Source organism: Polyodon spathula, chromosome 9 (genome assembly GCF_017654505.1).
Source record: "Polyodon spathula isolate WHYD16114869_AA chromosome 9, ASM1765450v1, whole genome shotgun sequence".
NCBI lineage: Eukaryota > Metazoa > Chordata > Actinopteri > Acipenseriformes > Polyodontidae > Polyodon > Polyodon spathula.
In genome coordinates this window covers 30,822,554-30,828,553 of record NC_054542.1, presented here as the reverse complement: position 1 = coordinate 30,828,553, position 6,000 = coordinate 30,822,554, and positions in this window count along the sequence as shown.

Sequence of the window (6,000 nt, the reverse complement as noted above, 5' to 3'; positions counted from 1 at the left end):
AAAGATGGACTTTGGAAAAAAAACAACATCTATAAAAGTTTGATTGAGTGTCTTTAAAGATAATAAAATCAATAGTTTTGCTCCACATTTTATTTTTAAGCAGTGGTGTTATTTAGATCTGCCACAGTTCAACTGAATCAACTCCATTATTCGTAAATGTTGTGTTTGGCAGAAGGATCAGGTCTCCATTGTTGGACTAAATGAAGCCACACCAGCTCTACGAAAGTCCTCCTTAATATGTTGCAAACAGCAAAGTAAACAGCAGGACACATAACTATATTCAGGTAGTAAATCTACATTATACTTTTGTAGTGTGTGTCATGTGAACTGAGTGCTCTTTAACATTGCCAAGTGAAAATAAGGGAAGTTTTTTGTTTGTTTGTTTGTTTATCTGTTTTAAGTATCTCTACAGTTCAAGTTATTTGCTTGAAAAATGTTGCAAAATTATGTAAAAATTAGTTTTGAAGATTCTTTTTTTCTGCAGCTTGCAAAAACAAAATCTCTGAATAGGAAAATCATACTTCTCCAAAAAGGCCTTTGATATCTAAATGTCAATTTCTGAAAATATGAGTGTGGAAGGGGTGTGGGTAATTCACTGACTAGGAGACAGACAGGTGTACTTGAAAACACCACACAGGTGCCCAGTTTTATTTTCAAACAGTTCTTGCTTTTTCCGGCAGAGGGCACTGTTGACCGTGGGCTGCCTATCAACGATGATAGACCGCGCCACCGAAATACCACAGCTGGTACGTGAACAGCAAATGCACTCGCATGTGCTCAAAGAAATAATAATGAAAACAGAAGGCGAAAAGAACAATGGAAAATAAAACAGTAATAAAACTACAAATAAAAGGTGCTGCACTCGGCAGCGTTATCCCGGTCGCCGCTACCCGCACGACCCAGATCACCGTCCTAATCTGTAGGCTAACTAGCCTGCTCTTTTACAATACGCCGGGGTCTGCCCAAGGGTTCCCCGTTCTCTCTGTCTCGCTGTGAAACTCTCTTTGTTTCGCCTGATTCCCGGTCCTGGATCAGAGCTTCCGCTCTCTCGGTGCGTCTAAGTGGGCAGACCTGAGGAAACAACGGAGCGTTAATTTATAGGGCTAACGATCTCCCAAGACGCGCCTCTCAGCCATTCAGAGAGGGGGAAAGTCTACACACCCACTTTCCCACCTCCCCGTGTCACTGCCATGACTCACAGGCGGTTGTTGGACGACTGCCGCCCTCTTCCTGCAGCCCGTGAACACGCCAGCAGAGTCAGCACAGATCTCTCCCTGTTACAATGAGTATAATCAATTATTATGGGGTGTATGGGAAAGGCAATCCAGAAGCTCAAACCTCAGAATGTTCTGTATGGTGTATTCTGTTTTGTAACATTAGTCTTGCATTTGTTGTCATAAGTGTTGCCATGAATGATATGTGTTGGTCCGGTCCATAGAATATAATACTGTATAAATGATTAATAATTTATACCGTACAGAATGTCCTTTTACAGTATTCAGTTAACCTTGTTAATTGACCTTCTAATTTCAAATAACTTTTTGCAATGAGCTCACAAACTTTTTGCAAGTGCTCACAAAGTTGCTCAACCCCAACAATCTTGATTGTTTTTATTGATACTTTTAGAAACTGACATTGAGATATCAATACTTTTGAACAATACTTTACTTTTGAACAACAAACATAGTGTAAATTAATTTCATTTCACAACTTCATAGCCACTTCATAACTTAATAGATTCAACAAATTCCTTGACCCTTTTTGCCAACAATTATATCCAGGTAGTGAAAGATACTGGAGTTCACCAGCATCGATGTGTAGGCTTCTGTCGACATGGAACCACAGGGTTGCATCTTGAAAAACGGAAAGGAATGAAAAGCAAAATAAAGGGGCAAAGAATAAAAGACAGCATCCTGACCATAGCAAAGGTAATATGTTGCCTTATTATTACCTTGTTTTCAGTGCAATTTGATTCCCCAGTCCAACAGAGCTTTACACCACTGAACATGGGAGTGGATCCAGAATTAGTCAGCACCAAGGCAACAAGTAGTACACTTTTAAACTGACATAATAAAAATAAATAAATAAACTCCATGTCCATATGCTGCAGTGGACCTTGTAATACATCCCACAAGGCACATGTGGTCCCTGTTAACCCAAGCTGAACCACCCCTTTCTTTTTGGTTGTGTATCAGTAGTCACTTTAAACAGCCAGCATATGTGAAGCACCGTCGAGACTCAGTTTCCACTTAAAAAAAATGTTTACATTTTGTTTTTCACTTGGTGTTAAAAACTTATAAAGATAACATAGAGGTAATATAAAGGTAAACAATATTGCCTTGTGGCTCCCAACAGTTTTGCAGTTACAAATTTAATTTTCACATAAGTGAATAAGCATCTTAACAAGCTTATGGCTAGCGTCTACGTATCATAAGAATCTGTAGCCTACTTATGTTTCTAGCAGTGTTTTTAAAGATTTACTTCAGACCAGCTATGTTGGTATTAGCAGTTGCTATATCCTTTAGCTTGGTTATTTTTCATTACCTTTAGTTTGTATTGCTTCCCAGATAATTTACAAGTGAGACTAGAGCTTTTGTATTGGGGCGTTGTCAGATTTATACATAAAGGGGACTCAGTTTAAGGTACTTGTTCGTTTGCTCAAGCTTTCCTATAATGCAGGGAAAAGAAAATCATAATCATTTAACAAATTATTAATGGGCATGTCCCTAATCATATTAAATTATTTGGCACAGCTGTTAGTCACACATCTCCTGACAGAGAGTTGTTAAGAAGCCAACAACAATCTAGAACCATTTCATGAAAACAAAGAACAAACAACTTTTTTTAAAAACTGATAAAAGTTTTGTGAATATGACACCATTGCTCATCATGCAATGCATTTCACTTCTGTTTTTTGGATTTTAAAAGCTCTACATTGCTGACATAGTTAAAAATAGAGATGGTAGCAAGTTTCTGTTTCTCAAATTTGACACCTCCATCCAGGTTACAGTACTTAAATAGTCTTTGACATTTCTTAATGGAAGTGCAATCAATTCTCCAAGCCTACGCATACACAGTGAGATCAAGATTCAGTGAACAAACAAAAGTACTCTACAAATTGTCCCGATTAAAGCTTAAGTTTATATAATAGCAAAAACAGCTTTTAATAGTTTTTGCATAGTGGCCACACAAATAAAAGTGATTAGTGTACAGTGCTGTGCATATTTTCTGTGATTGGAAGAAAAGCATCTTTTCCACATCTGTGTATACAGTAAGTATGGGACCTCTGTTTACCTGTCCTACTGGCAATTTAGAAACTTGGAGGACTCAACCTTCATTTCTACAACTTGTTGGAGAGATTGTAGCACAGTACATAGTTAGGAGGTAGTTAATTTCGTCTTGGAAGAATGCTTCTAGTTTTAATAAAGAAAAATATTAAATATAATAAAGAAAATACAATTAACTGCCCATTGGAACAAAATTTTTTTTTTTAAACTGATGGTCTGACATTGGTGATATTGTTGGTAGCTTCTGTTACCTTAATCTTAAAGGTGCATGGTGTGGTCTGTAAGGTATTTTCAATTTCCTCAATTTATTATGAAGCTGAACTTTCAATTTCTAAAACCTTTCTAACACAGTGTGTACTACATGAATGTTATTATTATACTGTTACTCACAAGGCTCCACCTCTGTGACCCATGCTGCGATTCAAAACAGCAGCATCCTTGAAAACCCTAACATAAACAAATGATAAACTGCATGCTTCACACAGCATTGTGCTGGATAGAAAAGAAAGATAAGTCCTTGGTCTCTTATATTCTATAGGACCTTTTTGACAAGCCCAAACTGTACTCTTGCTAAGAATGTGTTTGCTAGACCAATGCAGTAAGCAAGTGAACAAGTCAAACTGAAATATTGTATGTTTTAGTTTTCTAAGATATCTGTTTTATTTGGGGGGGGGGTTGTTATATTTCTATTAAATATACTGGTAGCCATTGCTGTAATTTACTACTCATTAAGTCTTTCATCACAAATGAGTTTGGCGGACTTAACCTTGTCCCCATTATAAACCATTATACAATGTATCAAATTGTGATGCCCCTAGTACCACTCCCAAGCTTTTCCCACATTGTTACCAATGCTATATTGCATTAAAGAGGGAGCAAAAAATGCTAATAATGTTAAACGTGTTATAACTAAAACATTTTTTAACTATGTTTTGGGCCAAAACTGTATTAGGCAATCGAGCACTGATATTCTCCCTAATAGTAACACCCGCAGATCTTTATATTTGGTGATTTGTTACTCACTTTCTAAGACTTCACACAAAAGACTGTAGACTATTCACAAATGAGTTAAGTTTGTTTAGACTGGAAAATGGACCTGAAGTTCATAATGTATTAAACTATATTTTGTTACCTTGTTTAATTAGAAAGATTGTAAGCTGACACACAAACACATATTACATGTTACATATATTACATGTGGTCTTTGTAATATGGCCCACGTGTCCACTTTCGACCTCTTGTCTTTTGGATTTTCCTTTTCTTCTTTCTTTTTTTTCAGGACCACATCTAAAAATACTATTTGTTTAAAACCATTTATGCAAAAGCTTTAGCAGAGCTCAGACAAGCTGTAGGATATGTAACTGAACAGCATCTTGCAGATAAAACAAATTAATTACAAAAAATAACTTTTTAAAAAACACATTTGAGAATAATTTCTAGTATTTGTTTTATTATACACTACAACTGAAAAATTCTGAAAAACATTCATGACAAGCCTTTCATATTATCATAAACTCAGTGGCATTTCTTGATACTTAAAGCATTAACAATGAGTTGGTGTCACAGTAATTACAATTGTGTATTGTATTCATACCTAAACTAGGTTTTTATTAAAATAGTCCCCCCTGAGTAAATCACTGCTACACACAACTTAGAAGAGACCTGGGTTAGGATTACTTGTGCGATTATTAGCAAGGCTGGTATTTGTCTTTTGTGCTTCTTGCGGAGAATAGAGAAATTACGTTCAGATTCTGGTGAATGAGGTTGTCAGGCAGGTTAGCAGGGATTCTGTACTGATTTTTAATTATACTGGCTTTTAAAAGGTGTGGTGGGGGGAAGTTGTTTCTATGCTAGCAAGGCTTAGCAAGTATATAAAATTGCAACTATTTAGCATCTGTTTGTAAGCAATTATGCTTAAGATAAAGTAAGATAATTCAATTATGAATATAGGGCCCAAAGTCCCTGTGACAGAGAAAGAATGAATCTTGGTTATCAATCTCCCTCCCGACCTGTGAGGGTACTGTATAAAGGGAACGGTGTGCCCCGGACTGGATGGTCTGATGATTCATTCCAGGGAAAGGTGGAAGTAGGCCATCTGGAAAGAGGGTGGAGCCACAGTATACTAAGTCATCTCGATGTGGCAATCGCGGATTGATGGAAAAGCGATTGCACTCACTAACTAAGGGGGCGTGGCCAAGTGAGCTGCTCCTTTGTTATGGTTGCGAGAGAGTGTTTCGTGTTTGTTTGTTTGCCCATCTAATTGCACTTGTTTGTCATTATTAGACGGCTAACGCATTCTCAGAACTGTTGCTAAAGGCCAGCACTAACCCGTACAGCTCTGCATTATTGTACACAAATAAATTTTATTTCATGACTTGCACCAAAGCACTCACTCTGGACTTCATGTTTGTGTCCTGTGTGTGTTTATACAGTGTTCATTATTTCGGGACTGTACCCCGTGGTTTAAACTCTGCAAAAAGTTCGCCAAAACAACCTAGATTAAAAACAAATAAAGAATTGTTTGGACCATGAACTTTGTTGTTTGTCATCTGTTTACGCATTGCATCACCTCTACACCTATGCACTGCAAACCACTTAGCCACAGTCCTTTATAAATGACTTTTATAAAAGATGTGAAATTACAGCTGTTGAAAAAAATATGGTGAGAATCACAAATCCTTGTTTTTTCAATTCCTAAATATAGTTTAGTTTA